This window comes from Dipteris shenzhenensis, chromosome 22, assembly GCF_047967505.1.
Source record: "Dipteris shenzhenensis isolate YYH24624 ecotype China chromosome 22, Dip_SZ_1.0, whole genome shotgun sequence".
NCBI lineage: Eukaryota > Viridiplantae > Streptophyta > Polypodiopsida > Gleicheniales > Dipteridaceae > Dipteris > Dipteris shenzhenensis.
In genome coordinates this window covers 54900547-54918002 of record NC_141617.1, presented here as the reverse complement: position 1 = coordinate 54918002, position 17456 = coordinate 54900547, and positions in this window count along the sequence as shown.

The window sequence follows — 17456 nt, the reverse complement described above, 5'->3', positions numbered from 1 at the left end:
CACGCAAGTCTGTTTCAACTAGGTTGAGATGTGTGCAAAGTATTGTGATCATCAGATATGCTTTGCATGGCCGATCATGCTTTATACACCGTTTTTCCCCTAGTGATATGCACATCCGCAAAAAAACACGCCCTTAGATGTGTTATCTGACCAAGTACTTATCATATGGGTGTGCCTCTTTGAGAACATTTCAATACCACCTAGGTTGAGGTGTAGACAAAGTGTTGTGCCCATCGGATATCCTTTGCATGGCCGATCGAGCATTAAATACTATTTTTGCTCGTGTCATGCACATCCGTAAAAAAACACGCTGCTAGGTATGTTATCTGATCAAGCAATTATGGGATGGGCGTGCCACTTTGCATGTAAGTAAATTCCACCTAGTTGAAGGTGTGTGCAAAGTATTGTGGCCATCGGATATGTTTTGCATTGTCGATCAAGCATAAAACACCGTTTTTGCCTTAGTGTCATGCACAACCATAAAAAAACACGGTCCTAGGTGTGTTATTCAAACAAGTACTTATCAAATGGGGGCTCCACTTTGCACGCAAGTCCCTTTCAACTAGGTTGAGGTGCATGCAAAGTATTGTCACCATCGGATATGCTTTGCATGGTGGATCACGCAAGTACTTACCGGATGGGTGTGCCTCTTCGAGAACATTTCAATACCACCTAGTTTAAGGTTTAGGAAAAGTATTGTGCCCATCGGATATGCTTTGCATGGTCGATCGAGCATTAAATACCATTTTTGCCTTAGTGTCATGCACATCCATAAAAAAACACACTGCTAGGTGTGTTATCTGATCAAGTACTTATGCGATGGGAATGCCACTTTGCATATAATTCAATTCCACCTATTTGAAGGTGTGTGCAAAGTATTGTGTGCATCGGATATGCTTTGCATTGTCGATCAAGCATAAAACACCGTTTTTGCCTTAGTGTCATGCACAACCATAAAAAAACACACTGCTAGGTGTGTTATCTGATCAAGTACTTATGCGATGGGAATGCCACTTTGCATATAATTCAATTCCACCTATTTGAAGGTGTGTGCAAAGTATTGTGTGCATCGGATATGCTTTGCATTGTCGATCAAGCATAAAACACCGTTTTTGCCTTAGTGTCATGCACAACCATAAAAAAACACGGTCCCAGTCATGCACAACCATAGAAAAACACGGTCCTAGGTGTGTTATTCAAACAAGTACTTATCGGATGGGGGCTCCACTTTGCACGCAAGCTCCTCTCAACTAGGTTGAGGTGCATGCAAAGTATTGTCACCATTGGATATGCTTTGCATGGTCAATCACGCATTATACAACGTTTTTCCGATAGTGATATGCACATTCATAAAAAAACACGCCCTTAGGTATGTTATCTGACCAAGTACTTATCGGATGGGTGTGCCCCTTTGAGAACATTTCAATACCACCTAGGTTAAGGTATAGGAAAAGTATTGTGCCCATCGGATATGCTTTGCATGGTCGATCGAGCATTAAATACCATTTTTGCCTTAGTGTCATGCACATCCGTAAAAAAACACGCTGCTAGGTGTGTTATCCATTCAAGTACTTATGCAAAAGGAATGCCACTTTGCATGTAAGTCAATTCCACCTAGTTGAAGGTGTCTACAAATTATTGTGCCCATCAGATATGCTTTGCATTGTCGATCAAGCATAAAACACCGTTTTTGCCTTAGTGTAATGCACAACCATAAAAAAACACGGTCCTAGGTGTGTTATTCAAACAAGTACTTATTAGATGGGGGCTCCACTTCGCATGCAAGTATCTTTCCACTAGGTTGAGGCACGTGCAAAGTATTGTGACCATCAGATATGCTTTGCATGGCCGATCATGCATTATACACCGTTTTTCCCCTAGTGATATGCACATCCGCAAGAAAACACGCCCTTAGGTGTGTTATCTGACCAAGTACTTATCGGATGGGTGTGCCTCTTTGAGAACATTTCAATACCACCTAGGTTGAGGTGTAGAAAAAGTGTTGTGCCCATCGGATATCCTTTGCATGGCCGATCGAGCATTAAATACTATTTTTGCTCGTGTCATGCACATCCGTAAAAAAACACGCAGCTAGGTATGTTATCTGATCAAGCAATTATAGGATAGGCGTGCCACTTTGCATGTAAGTAAATTCCACCAAGTCGAAGGTGTGTGCAAAGTATTGTGCCCATCTGATATGTTTTGCATTGTCGATCAAGCATAAAACACCGTTTTTGCTTGAGTGTCATGGACAACCATAAAAAAACACGGTCCTAGGTGTGTTATTCAAACAAGTACTTATCGAATGGGGGCTCCACTTTGCACGCAAGTCCCTTTCAACTAGGTTGAGGTGCATGCAAAGTATTGTCACCATCCGATATGCTTTGCATGGTCGATCACGCAAGTACTTACCGGATGGGTGTGCCTCTTCGAGAACATTTCAATACCACCTAGTTTAAGGTTTAAGAAAAGTATTGTGCCCATCGGATATGCTTTGCATGGTCGATCGAGCATTAAATACCATTTTTGCCTTAGTGTCATGCACATCCATGAAAAAACACACTGCTAGGTGTGTTATCTGATCAAGTACTTATGCGATGGGAATGCCACTTTGCATGTAATTCAATCCCACCTATTTGAAGGTGTGTGCAAAGTATTGTGTGCATCGGATATGCTTTGCATTGTCGATCAAGCATAAAACACCGTTTTTGCCTTAGTGTCATGCACAACCATAAAAAAACACGGTCCTAGGTGTGTTAATCAAACAAGTACTTATCCGATGGGGGCTTCACTTTGCACGCAAGTCTCTTTCAACTAGGTTGAGATGTGTGCAAAGTATTGTGATCATCAGATATGCTTTGCATGGCCGATCACGCATTATACACCGTTTTTCCCCTAGTGATATGCACATCCGCAAAAAAACACGCCCTTAGGTGTGTTATCTGACCAAGTACTTATCGGATGGGTGTGCCTCTTTGAGAACATTTCAATACCACCTAGGTTAGGACATAGGAAAAGTATTGTGCCCATCAGATATGCTTTTCATGGTCGATCGAGCATTAAATACCATTTTGCCCTTAGTGTCATGCACATCCATAAAAAAACACGCTGCTAGGTGTGTTATCCGATCATGTAATTATGTGATGGGAACGCCACTTTGCATGTAAGTCAATTCCACCTAGTTGAAGGTGTGTGCAAAGTATTGTGCCCATCGGATATGCTTTGCATTGTCGATCAAGCATAAAACACCGTTTTTGCCTTAGTGTCATGCACAACCATAAAAGAACACGGTCCTAGGTGTGTTATTCAAACAAGTACTTATCGGATGGGGGCTCCACTTTGCACTCAAGCCCGTTTCAACTAGGTTGAGGTGCATGCAAAGTATTGTCACCATCGGATATGCTTTGCATGGTCGATCACGCATTATACAACGTTTTTCCGGTAGTGATATGCACATTCACAAAAAAAACACGCCCTTAGGTATGTTATCTGACCAAGTACTTATCAGATGGGTGTGCCTCTTTGAGAACATTTTCATACCACCTAGGTTAAGGTGTAGGAAAAGTATTGTGCCCATCGGATATGCTTTGCATGGTCGATCGAGCATTAAATACCATTTTTGCCTTAGTGTCGTGCACATCCGTAAAAAAACACGCTGCTAGGTGTGTTATCCGATCAAGTACTTATGCAATGGGAATGCCACTTTGCATGTAAGTCAATTCCACCTAGTTGAAGGTGTATGCAAAGTATTGTGCCCATCAGATATGCTTTGCATTGTTGATCAAGCATAAAACACCGTCCTAGGTGTGTTATTCAATCAAGTACTTATCAGATGGGGGCTCCACTTTGCACACAAGTATCTTTCAACTAGGTTGAGGTGCGTGCAAAGTATTGTGACCATCAGATATGCTTTGCATGGCCGATCACACATTATATACCGTTTTTCCCATAGTGATATGCACATCCGCAAAAAAACACGCCCTTAGGTATAATATCTAACCAAGTACTTATCGGAGGGGTGTGCCTCTTTGAGAACATTTCAATACCACCTAGATTGAGTCATAGGCAAAGTGGTGTGCCCATCGGATATCCTTTGCATGGTCGATCGAGCATTAAATACTATTTTTGCTCTAGTGTCATGCACATCCGTAAAAGACACGCTGCTAGGTATGTTATCTGATCAAGCACTTATCGGATAGGTGTGCCACTTTGCATGTAAGTCCATTCCACCTAGTTGAAGGTGTGTGCAACGTATTGTGCCCATTCGATATGCTTTACATTGTCGATCAAGCATAAAACACTGTTTTTCCTTAGTGTCATGCACAACCATAAAAAAACATAGTCCTAGGTGTGTTATTCAAACAAGTACTTATCGGATGGGGGCTCTAATTTGCACGAAAGTCAGTTTCAATTAGATTGAGGTTTGTGCAAAGTATTTTCACCATCGGATATGCTTTTCATGGTCGATCACACATTATACAACATTTTTCCCGTAGTGATATGCACATTCGTTAAAAAACACGCCCTTAGGTATGTTATCTGACCAAGTACTTATCGAATGGGTGTGCCTCTTTGAGAAAATTTCAACACCACCTAGGTTAAGCCATAGGAAAGGTATTGTGCCCATCGGATATGCTTTGCATTGTCAATAGAGCATTTAATACCATTTTTGCCTTAGTGTCATCCATATCCATAAAAAAACACACTGCTAGGTGTGTTATGCGATCAAGTACTTATGCGATGGGAATGCCACTTTGCATGTAATTCAATTCCACCTAGTTGAAGGTGTGTGCAAAGTATTGTGCCCATCGGATATGCTTTGCATTGTGGATCAAGCATAAAACACCGTTTTTGCCTTAGTGTAATGCACAATCATAAAAAAACACGGTCCTAAGTGTGTTATTCAAACAAGTACTTATCAGATCGGGCCTCCATTTTGCATGCAAGTATCTTTCAACTAGTTTTAGGTGTGTGCAAAGTATTGTGACCATTGGATATGCTTTGCATGGCCGATCACACATTATACACCGTTTTTCCTCTAGTGATATGCACATCCGCAAAAAAACACGCCCTTAGGTGTGTTATCTGACCAAGTACTTATCGGATGGGTGTGCCTCTTTGAGAACATGTCACTACCACCTAAGTTGAGGCGTATGAAAAGTGTTGTGCCCATTGGATATCCTTTGCATGGTTGATCGAGCATTAAATACCATTTTTGCCTTAGTGTCATGCACATCCATAAAAAAACACACTGCTAGGTATGTTATCCGATCAAGCACTTATGGGATGGCCATGCCACTTTGCATGTAAGTCAATTCCACCTATTTGAAGGTGTGTGCAAAGTATTGTGCCCATCGGATATGCTTTCCATTGTCGATTAAGCATAAAACACCGTTTTTTCCTTAGTGTCATGCACAACCATAAAAAAACACGGTCCTAGGTGTGTTATTCAAACAAGTACTTATCCATTGGGGGCTCCACTTTGCACGCAAGTCCATTTAATCTAGGTTGAGGTTCTTGCAAAGTATTGTCACCATCGGATATGCACATTCGCAAAAAAACATGCCCTTAGGTATGTTATCTGACCAAGTACTTATCGGATGGGTGTGGCTCTTTGAGAACATTTCAATACCACCTAGTTTAAGACATAGGAAAAGTATTGTGCCCATCGGATATGCTTTGCATGGTCGATCGAGCATTAAATACCATTTTTGCCTTAGTATCATGCACATCCATAAAAAAGCACGCTACTAGGTGTGTTATCTAATCAAGTACTTATGCGATGGGAATGCCCTTTGCATGTAAGTCAATTCCACATATTTGAAGGTGTGTGCAAAGTATTGTGCCCATCCGATATGATTTGCATTGTCAATCAAGCATCAAACACCGTTTTTCCCTTAGTGTCATGCACAACCATAAAAAAACACGGTCCTAGGTGTGTTAATCAAACAAGTACTTATCAGATGTGGGCTCCACTTTGCACGCAAGTCTCTTTTAACTAGGTTGAGATGCGTGCAAAGTATTTTCACCATCAAATATGCTTTGCATGGCCGATCACGCATTATACACCATTTTTCCCCTAGTGATATGCACATCCGCAAAGAAACACAACCTTAGGTGTGTTATCTAGCCAAGTACTTATCGGATGGGTGTGCCTCTTTGAGAACATTTCAATACCACCTAGGTCAAGGCATAGGAAAAGTATTGTGCCCATCAGATATGCTTTGCATTGTCGATCAAGCATAAAACACCATTTTTGCCTTAGTGTCATGCACAACCATAAAAAAACACGGTCCTAGGTGTGTTATTCGAACAAGTACTTATCGGATGGGGGCTCCACTTTGCACACAAGCCCCTTTCAACTAGGTTGAGGTGTGTGCAAAGTATTGTCACCATCGGATATGCTTAGCATGGTCGATCATGCATTATACAACGTTTCCGGTAGTGATATGCATATTCTTTAAAAAACATGCCCATAGGTATGTTATCTGACCAAGTACTTATCGGATGGGTGTGCCTCTTTGAGAAAATTTTAATACCACGTAGGTTAAGGCATAGGAAAAATATTGTGCCCATCAGATATGCTTTGCATGGTCGATCGAGCATTAAATACCATTTTTTCCTTAGTGTCATGCACATCCGTAAAAAAACACGCTGCTAGGTGTGTTATCCATTCAAGTACTTATGCGATGGGAATGCCACTTTGCATGTAAGTCAATTCAACCTAGTTTAAGGTGTGTGCAAAGTATTGTGCCCATCGGATATGCTTTGCATTGTCGATCAAGCATAAAACACCGTTTTTGCTTTAGTGTAATGCACAACCATAAAAAAACACGGTCCTAGGTGTGTTATTCAAACAAGTACTTATTAGATGGGGGCTCAACTTTGCACGCAAGTATCTTTCCACTAGTTTGAGGCACGTGCAAAGTATTGTGACCATCGGATATGCTTTGCATGGCCGATCATGCATTATACACCGTTTTTCCCGTAGTGATATGCACATCCGCAAAAAAACACACCCTTAGGTGTGTTATCTGACCAAGTACTTATCGGATGGGTGTGCATCTTTGAGAACATTTCAATACCACCTAGGTTGAGGTGTAGAAAAAGTTTTGTGCCCATCGGATATCCTTTGCATGGTCGATCAAAGATTAAATACTATTTCTCCTCGTGTCATGCACATCCGTAAAAAAACACGCTGCTAGGTATGTTATCTGATCAAGCACTTATGGGATGGGCATGCCACTTTTCATGTAAGTCAATTGCACCTAGTCTAAGGTTTGTGCAAAGTATTGTCCCCATCGGATATGTTTTGCATTGTCGATCAAGCATAAAACACCGTTTTTGCCTTAGTGTCATGCACAACCATAAAAAAACACGGTCGTAGGTGTGTTATTCAAACAAGTACATATCGGATGGGGGCTACACTTTGCACACAAGTCCCTTTCAACTAGTTTGAGGTGCATGCAAAGTATTGTCACCATCGGATATGCTTTGCATGGGCGATCAAGCATTATACAACGTTTTTCCCGTAGTGATATGCACATCCGCAAAAAAACACGCCCTTAGGTCTATTATCTGACCAAGTACTTATCGGATGGGTGTGCCTCTTCGAGAAAATTTTAATACCACCTAGGTTAAGGTTTAGGAAAGCTATTGTGCCCATGGGATATGCTTTACATGGTCAATCCAGCATTAAATACCATTTTGCCTTAGTCTCATGCACATCCATTAAAAAACACACTGCTAGGTGTGTTATCCGATCAAGTACTTATGCGATGGGAATGCCACTTTGCATGTAATTCAATTCCACCTATTTGAAGGTGTATGCAAAGTATTGTGCCCATCGGATATGCTTTGCACTGTCGATAAAGCATAAAACGCCGTTTTTACCTTAGTGTCATGCACAACCATTAAAAAACACGGTCCTAGGTGTGTTATTCAATAAAGTACTTATCAAATTGGGGCTCCACTTTGCACGCAAGTATCTTTCAACTAGGTTGAGGTGCATGCAAAGTATTGTGACCATCAGATATGCTTTGCATGGCCGATCACGCATTATACACCGTTTTTCCCGTAGTGATATGCACATCCGCAAAAAAACACGCCCTTAGGTATGTTATCAAACCAAGTACTTATCGGATGGGTGTGCCTCTTTGAGAACATTTCAATACCACCTAGGTTGAGGTGTAGGAAAAGTGTTGTGCCCATCGGATATCCTTTGCATGGTTGATCGAGCATTAAATACTATTTTTGCTCTAGTGTCATGCACATCCGTAAAAGACACGCTGCTAGGTATGTTATCTGATCAAGCACTTATCGGATAGGCGTGCCACTTTGCATGTAAGTCAATTCCACCTAGTTTAAGGTGTGTGCAAAGTATTGTGCCCATCGGATATGCTTTACATTGTCGATCAAGCATAAAACACCGTTTTTCCTTAGTGTCATGCACAACCATAAAAAAACACGGTCCTAGGTGTGTTATTCAAACAAGTACTTATCAGATGGGGTCTCTACTTTGCATGCAAGTCTGTATCAATTAGGTTGAGGTGTGTGCAAAGTATTGTCACCATCGGATATGCTTTGCATGGTCGATCACGCATTATACAACGTTTTTCCCATAGTGATATGCACATCTGCAAAAAAACACGCCCTTAGGTATGTTATCTGACCAAGTACTTATCGGATGGGTGTGCCTCTTTGAGAACATTTCAATACCACCTAGGTTAAGGCGTAGGAAAAGTATTATCCCCATCGGATATGCTTTGCATTGTCGATCGAGCATTAAATACCATTTTTGCCTTAGTGTCATGCACATCCATAAAAAAACACACTGCTAGGTGTGTTATGCGATCAAGTACTTATGCGATGGGAATGCCACTTTCCATGTAATTCAATTCCACCTAGTTGAAGGTGTGTGCAAAGTATTGTGCCCATCGGATATGCTTTGCATTGTGGATCAAGCATAAAACACTGTTTTTGCCTTAGTGTAATGCACAACCATAAAAAAACACGGTCCTAGGTGTGTTATTCAAACAAGTACTTATCAGATGGGGGCTCCACTTTGCTTGCAAGTATATTTCAACTAGGTTGAGGTGCGTGCAAAGTATTGTGACCATTGGATATGCTTTGCATGGCCGATCACGCATTATACACCGTTTTTCCTCTAGTGATATGCACATCCGCAAAAAAACACGCCCTTAGGTGTGTTATCTGACCAAGTACTTATTGGATAGGTGCGCCTCTTTGAGAACATTTCACTACCACCTAGGTTGAGGCGTGGGAAAAGTGTTGTGCTCATCAGATATCCTTTGCATGGTGGATCGAGCATTAAATACCGTTTTTGCCTTAGTGTCATGCACATCCATAAAAAAACACACTGCTAGGTATGTTATCTGATCAAGCACTTATGGGATGGGCATGCCACTTTCCATGTAAGTCAATTACACCTAGTTGAAGTTGTGTGCAAACTATTATGCCCATCAGATATGCTTTGCATTGTCGATCAAGCATAAAACACCGCTTTTGCCTTAGTGTCAAGCACAACCATAAAAAAACACGGTCCTACGCGTGGTATTCAAACACGTACTTATTGGATGGGGGCTCCACTTTGCATGCAAGTCCGTTTAATCTAGGTTGAGATGTGTGCAAAGTATTGTCACCATCGGATATTTCTGGCATGGTCGATCACACATTATACAATGTTTTTCTGGTAGTGATATGCACATTCGTAAAAAAACATGCCCTTAGGTATGTTATCTAACCAAGTACTTATCGGATGGGGGTGCCTCTTTGAGAACATTTCCATACCACCTAGGTTAAGGCATAGGAAAAGTATTGTGCCCATCGGATATGCTTTGCATGGTCGATTGAGCATTAAAAACCATTTTTGCCTTAGTGTCACGCACATCCATAAAAAAACACGCTGCTAGGTGTGTTATCCGATCAAGTACTTATGCGATGGGACTGCCACTTTGCATGTAAGTCAATTCCTCCTATTTGAAGGTGTGTGCAAAGTATTGTGCCCATCCGATATGATTTGCATTGTCGATCAAGCATCAAACACCGTTTTTGCCTTAGTGTCATGCACAACCATAAAAAAACACGGTCCTAGGTGTGCTAATAAAACAAGTACTTATTGGATGTGGGCTCCACTTTGCACGCAAGTCTGTTTTCACTAGTTTGAGATGTGTGCAAAGTATTATCACCATCAGATATGCTTTGCATGGCCGATCACGCATTATACCATTTTTCCCTAGTGATATGCACATCCGCAAAAAAACACACCCTTACGTGTGTTATCTAACCAAGTACTTATCAGATGGGTGTCCCTCTTTGAGAACATTTCAATACCACCTAGGTCAAGGCATAGGAAAAGTATTGTGCCCATCAGATATGTTTTGCATGGTCGATCGAGCATTAAATACCATGTTTGCTTTATTGTCATGGACATCCGTAAAAAAACACGCTACTAGGTGTGTTATCCAATCAAGTACTTATGGGACGGGAATGCCACTTTGCATGTAAGTCAATTCCACCTAGTTGAAGGTGTGTGCAAAGTATTGTACCCATCGGATATGCTTTGCATTGTCGATCAAGCATAAAACACCGTTTTTGCCTTAGTGTCATCCACAACCATAAAAAAACACGGTCCTAGGTGTGTTATTTAAACAAGTACTTATCGGATGGGGGCTCCACTTTGCACGCAATCACGTTTCAACTAGGTTGAGGTGCATGCAAAGTATTGTCACCATCCGATATGCTTTGCATGGTCGATCATGCATTATACAACATTTTTCCGGTAGTGATATGCACATTCGTAAAAAAACATGCCCTTAGGTATGTTATCTGACCAGGTACTTATCGGATGGGTGTGCCTCTTTGAGAACATTTCAATACCACCTAGGTTAAGGCATAGGAAAAGTATTGTGCCCATTGGATATGCTTTGCGTGGTCGATCGAGCATTAAATACCATTTTTGCCTAAGTGTCATGCACATCAGTAAAAAAACACGCTGCTAGGTGTGTTATCCGTTCAAGTACTTATGCGATGGGAATGCCACTTTGCATGTTGTGCCCATCGGATATCCTTTGCATGGTCGATCGAGCATTAAATACTATTTTTGCTCGTGTCATGCACATCCGTAAAGAAACACGCTGCTAGGTATGTTATCTGATCAAGCACTTATGGGATGGGCGTGCCACTTTGCATGTAAGTCAATTCGACCTAGTAAAAGGTGTGTGCAAAGTATTGTGCCCATCGGATATGTTTTGCATTGCCGATCAAGCATAAAACACCATTTTTGCCTTAGTGTCATGCACAACCATAAAAAAACACGGTCCAAGGTGTGTTATTCAAACAAGTACTTATCGGAATGGGGCTCTACTTTGCATGCAAGTCCCTTTCAACTAGGTTAAGGTGCATGTAAAGTATTTTCACCATCGGATATGCTTTGCATGGTCGATCACGCATTATACAACGTTTTTCCCGTAGTGATATGCACATCTGCAAAAAAACACGCCCTTAGGTATGTTATCTGACCAAGTACTTATCGGATGGGTGTGCCTCTTTGAGAACCTTTCAATACCACCTAGGTTAAGGCGTAGGAAAAGTATTTTCCCCATCGGATATGCTTTGCATTGTCGATCGAGCATTAAATACCATTTTTGCCTTAGTGCTTGGAGTGCAAGACATGGTGTGAGCATCAAGGGGGGTGTTGTCAAGTCAAGCTCAACATGTGTATACCAGTGGCCCACCTAATTGATGATCTTGCACTTACATCAGTAGCATGGTTGGTAGAAATCATGATCAAAATATCATCAGTGTCTTCTATTGTGAGTGACAACTAGTATAACTAGTCTCCAACTAGTTTGGTATAAGAATGCGTAACCTTGTGGTTTATGAAACTACACTAATCAACTAAGATGTTGTCATGGAAGCTGTTTAGATCCTTAAATTTCATCTCAAGAAGGTTAAACAATGTCTCCTTGTGAAAGACCTTGACTTTTAGAATATAGATAATGCCCATGGGTTTCTAGGTATAACAATCATCCGACTTCACCTCTATGCACTCCTTGAGGAGGGGCTTGCCCCATCTTCCCAATACTATCAAGTAATGATGCAAACTCTTGCCCCACAATAAGGTCATGGTGGTTCTCTACCCCCTAATCTAATGGGTATGATAGAATTGGTGTTGTAACATGCCACCTTTAATGATGATTGCTTTACCTTGAAATACAAACATCTTTATGCTTTTATGTAAAATGGGCAAGCTTTGCTTGTTATTTTGTGATTTTGAGTTAAAATTTTTTTTCTACATGCAAAAATTACTCAAACATGGAATTTAGATCACCCTAATTGGACACTAGGGTGAGTTCCTATGCAAATTTTAAACTTCACAACATGTGACCATTTTATGTCCAAAAAGTGGCTATCTAGGTGCCCATTTTATGACACAGAGCATACTTGCACAACCATGGGAACACCCCTAACATTTCCACCCAAAAAAACTTTGCACAGCTGGTGGACATGTTGGGCACACATTTTGAGACAATCTCCTTATGGGATGGGTGCACCACTTTGTATGCAAGTCAATACGACCTAGGTTGAGGCGTGTACAAAGTTTTGTGTCCATCAGAGAAATGTAGATGCGATAATATTAGAAAATTCTCGGTATGTGTATATGTGTGTGTGTGGCAAACAATTTTGATACAACAAAGTAAACACCTAGTGCACAAATTATGCACTTCATACCTTAAGTATTGTGTCAAAATAAAAGCTGAAATAAGCTTGTTGATGAGGATAAATACGCCCTTGTAAATACGCCCTTGAATAAAAGCACAGTTGTTGTATGACCACAATAGGATCGCTTTGACACTTATGATTTTGCCCACATGTAAGTTTGCAAATAGTATAAAAAAATATATTAATAGTTTGCAAATGTGTATATCAAGTGAGTAATGGGAAGTGGAAGTGGGAGTGAGGAGGGAGGAGTGGAATGGGAGAGGGAAAGTAATAGGGGTGTATGATAATAAGTATAAAAAATAGTATAATAATATATTAATAGTTTTCAAATGGCAAGTGAGTAATAAGAAGTGGAAGTGAGAGTGGGGAGGGAAGAATGGAATGGGAGAGGGGGAGGTAATAGGGGAGTAGGATAATAAGGGAGTGAAATGAGTGAGGGAGTTAATAGGGGATGAAAAAGAGGAGGGTGAGATGGGGAAATATGGGATTTTGGGAAATGGGAGGAGTATGGGACTTGGTGGAAATGTGGGATGGAGTGGTGGCAATAGGGGAGGAAGAAGAAATGGATGGGGGGAGGGCCAATGGAAGATTGGGATGAGGGATGGGGGTCCAATGGGAGAGGGGGAGTAATGGGAGCCAATGGGAGAGGGGAGGAATGAAAAGCCAATAGGAGAGAGGGAGGAATGGAAAGCCAAGAGGAGAGGAGGAGGAAAAACCTAATTTTTCTTTCATATATAGTCTTCCCATTCATTCATTCTCCCCTCAATTCATTCATTGAAGCAAGAAAGCAAGAAAGCAAGGACGAGCAAGAAAGCAAGGAAGGAAGAGCAAGAAAGCAAGAAAGAGCAAACTTACAAACTTTTTCCAGGCACTTGTAAATTTTTTTGATTAATTCTTTATCTAGATTTTTTTTTTTAAATTTGAAGAGAGAGAAAGAAAGAAAGAGAGAGAGGAACTAGAGAGAGAGAGAAAGTTTAGAGAGAAGGAGAGAAGCCTTGGAGGATGCGGCCTCCAGGAGGAAGAGGGAAGTGGAGGGGGATGAGAGGGAGGAAAGGAGGGAGGGAGGAGCCAAGGAGGGAGGGAGGAGCGACTGAAGAGGGGAGGGAGGGAGGGAGAGAGGGAGGGAGAGAGGAAGAGGGAGGGACGAGCGGAGGTAGGGAGGGGGGGAGGCGGGGTAGGGGGCGGCGAGTGGGGGTAGGGGGAGGCTAGAGGGAGCGGGGGTAGGGAGGGGGCGGAGGCCGGGTAGGCCGCCAAGGGGAGGCGAGAGGGAGGGGAGGGAGAGAGAGAGAGGGAGGGGAGGGAGCGGGGGGTGGCAGGAGGGGAGGGAGGGGAGGGAGCGGGGGGCAGTGGGAGGGGGGGAGCGGGGGTGGTGGGGTAGGGGGAGGCGAGAGGCGGGAGCGAGCGACGAGAGGGAGGGGATCCTGGCGACTGTGGCCGCCAGGGGGAGGCGAGCGGGAGGGGGGGAGGTGAGCGAGAGGCAAGGTAGGGGGCGGGGGGAGACGGGAGGTGGGGCGGCAGGGGTAGGGGGAGCGGGGAGGGGGAGGGCAGCAGGAGGAAGGAGGGTGAGGGGGCGGCGGGAGGGGTAGGGGGTCCTGGCGACCACGGCCACCAGGGGGAGGCGAGAGAGGAGGGAGGCAGGGTGGGTAGGGGGTGGCGAGAGACGAGAGGGGGGGCGGCAGGGGTAGGGGGAGCGGGGAGGGGGAGGGCAGCGGGAGGGGGGATCCTGGCGGCCACGACTACCAGGGGGAGGCGAGCGGAGCAGGGGGGATCCTGGCAGCTGCGACCGCCAGGGGGAGGCAAGCAGGAGGGGGGAGGCGAGAGGCGGGAGGGGGGGGAGGCGAGAGGCGAGAGGATCCTGGTGGCCGTGGCCGTCAGAGGGAGGTGAGCGGGAGGCGGGGTAGGGGCTGCGGGAGACAGGAGTGGGTGGGCGACAGGGGTAGGGGGAGGGGGAGGGGGAGGGCGACGGGAGGGTGAGGGGGCGGCGGGAGGGGTAGGGGGTCCTGGCGGCCGCAGCCGCCAGGGGGAGGCGAGAGAGGAGGGAGGCAGGGTGGGTAGGGGCCGGCGGGAGACGAGAGGGGGGGGCGGCGGGGGTAGGGGGACCGAGGAGGGGGATGTTGGTAAGCTGAAAGGAAAGGAAAGAGTGGACACAAACTCAGAATACTTGCATTACTTGCTTGTAGAATGAAGAAGAGTGAGGTCCTTAAGTAGGCACCTCATACATGCTCACTGACATCACTGATGACTTCAGAGTTCCACAATCATCTCCTCAATCTGCTCCTAGATTCTCTCAATCATCCTATGTGGCTCTCCACCACCTAACTGTGCTTATGGGCACCTAACTGTGCCTCTAGCACTCACACATAGAAACCAAGGTGTGCCTAAGGCATACACCTTGAGATATCCCATCAAACCCCCCCTCAAGGAAATGCCTCAGGCTATGTCAAGGATACATCTAGTCTCATAGTTTCTCATGCCATCTCATGGTGGTCAAGGATAAATCTATGGCTCGGTTCTCATGCTAGCAAGGGTTCCCTTGGGTGTAAGGTAAACAAAAGGGATACAAAAAGACCTTCCAATGGTTATCTCCCCTGCATGTACATGCACACAATGTCTGCAGGAGGTACCATGGAGCAAAACATACACATGGCCTACATCATAAGGTGACCAGAGGTGCTTACAAAACACACAAAACACAATAGTTTATTTTATTCATTTTGGAGGACTATCCAGGCTGAGTACCTTGACATAAAAAGAGAGATCTGGAGCATTCATAGAGATGTTTTAAAATGCATAATCTTCAAAGGATGCCTCATCTTGTGGAGGCTCATCAACTGAAAGTAGATTTTGCATTTTCTGTCTTTGCTTTGGCTCTGCAAAACTTCTCATTATGGTTGTTCTTGCCACAGTGCTTGCATGGATTAATTTTGAAGCAGTCCTTTGAAAGGTGATTTGTCTTTCCACAGTGATTGCAAGGGGTATACTTGCCCTTCTGGACTTTTACAGCATAAACAGTGTCATTGCCTTTCCTGAGCTCCATATGCCTTTCTTCTTCTTGGAGAGCAGAGATAATACCTTCAAGATTAGGATTAGGAAGATTTTTCAAAGTGGTAACTATGTGATCATAATCTTCAGGCATACTCTTAAGTAACACTGCCATAGCATCATCTGGAGTAATAGGAGAGTTGATAGAAGCTAATTGAGTCATAAGACTCCGCATATAATTGACATGAGCTGCTAAAGTAGTACCACTAGCCATCTTCAATTCAAAGAAAGAGATTTTAAGTGATAGTTTAGAGATGTGAGAGCTAGCACCAAAAATCATGTTCAGCTTCTGCCAAGCTCTGAAGGAGACTCCAAGTCAGATATATGGTGAATATAATCATCGCCTAAAGCAAGAGCAATGATACCATATGCTTTTTCTTCTCTAGCTGGATCCCTTGCCGGTCGTGTCGGAGTTGAGGATTCTCCAGCACTGGAGGCTGTAGAAGAAGCGGTAGGAGTCGGTTTGACAAGTCCCCATAAGTTCTCCCTCATCAATGCAAATTTCACCTTCATCTGCCATGTATGAAAGCCCTTTCCATTGAACTTCTCTAGATTCAATAGGGTAGCCATGAGAGGGTCTAACCCAGATATTGGGCAGTGTCTATCTCTCTTACAAGGCAAAAAATAACTGAAAGACTTCCAAAATATGAGCACTTGATGTAGCAAAGACTAGTGACCAATATTCAATCGAGATTCAATCAATGATGCTTCTTCTTACATGCTTCATAGAAGTGGCTAAAATGAATACTTTCCAATCAAAACCAGGTCTAGCAATTCAAAACAAAACTGAAGCCACAGTTGTACTGAAGTTATTGAAAGTTTCAAAAAACCAGAAATGCTAGAGTAGCATTTTATGTAGCATCATCTTCAAAAACTTGTCCAAAACTGTCAAAACTAAAGGCTGAACTTGGAGGGCTTGTAGCTCACTCTTCAAAGCAAGGAAAAGAGGGCTTTCTGAAGCAAAAGAAAGCTCATATACCAGAGAGGGTCCAGCACAGAGGTTGGATGAAATGGTGTGCACTTTTGCCTGGGGGAGTTGCTACAGGCTGAACCTGAGTTTTGATGATTTCTCCCTCGTTACTAAACCAAATGAGCTGAAAAATGGCTCAAAATCTTCGTCTTGAGGTCGCCCATCTACTAAGAGGGCTCAGGAAATGGCGGAGCAGGCAGGGAGTATTGAGCAATAGAAGAAATGGCGAAAAATGCGCTGTTTGGGGAATGGCAGCCACCACAGACGTTTTTTCTTCAATTGCTTGCAGGTGGAAGTTCACCCATACTAGAGGAGTTTCCAGCTCAGAGGGTTTGGGCAATGGTCATTTGTAGGTGGAGAACCAAGCTCTCAAAGATTTTGGAAGAAAGAGGAAAATGGAGAAGAAGAAGATGATGAAGAAGAAGATGATGTGGCAGAAATGGGCTCAAGGGGGATCAAAGGGCTCTGATACCATGTTGGTAAGCTGAAAGGAAAGGAAAGAGTGGACACAAACTCAGAATACTTGCATTACTTGCTTGTAGAATGAAGAAGAGTGAGGTCCTTAAGTAGGCACCTCATACATGCTCACTGACATCACTGATGACTTCAGCGCTCCACAATCATCTCCTCAATCTGCTCCTAGATTCTCTCAATCATCCTATGTGGCTCTCCACCACCTAACTGTGCTTATGGGCACCTA